This window comes from Macrobrachium rosenbergii, chromosome 4 (genome assembly GCF_040412425.1).
Source record: "Macrobrachium rosenbergii isolate ZJJX-2024 chromosome 4, ASM4041242v1, whole genome shotgun sequence".
NCBI lineage: Eukaryota > Metazoa > Arthropoda > Malacostraca > Decapoda > Palaemonidae > Macrobrachium > Macrobrachium rosenbergii.
Window position 1 is genome coordinate 51,283,613 of NC_089744.1, and position 486 is coordinate 51,284,098.

Here is a 486-nt window from a genome sequence, read left to right on the forward strand (position 1 = left end):
ACTGGCATTTAAATTTATGTTGATATATATATATATATATATATATATATATATATATATATATATATATATATATATATATATATATATATATATATATATATATATATATATATATATATATATATATATGTATATATATATACACACACACAGATACTTCCTTTACGGTACTTATCAGTGCTGTACATTAGCTGAATAATTCATGAAGTACATATGAAATGAAAAGGGGAGATTCAAATTACCCTGTCATGAAACTTAGAACTGTGCTCAGTTACTGTCACTTAATTTAACACATTTAATGACCAAAAAGTCACTCAAGTAATGAGGTTTGATTTCTATGAAACAATTGCTAGATTCAATTTATTGTTTTTGTGTGAAGAGGCCGAGAATTAATTGAAGGTTATGGGTGTTGGTGACTTTCCTTCAACAGGCGTAGGATTAAGAAGCTTGGTATCATCCATTTTCGTAGGTTACTTTTTACAA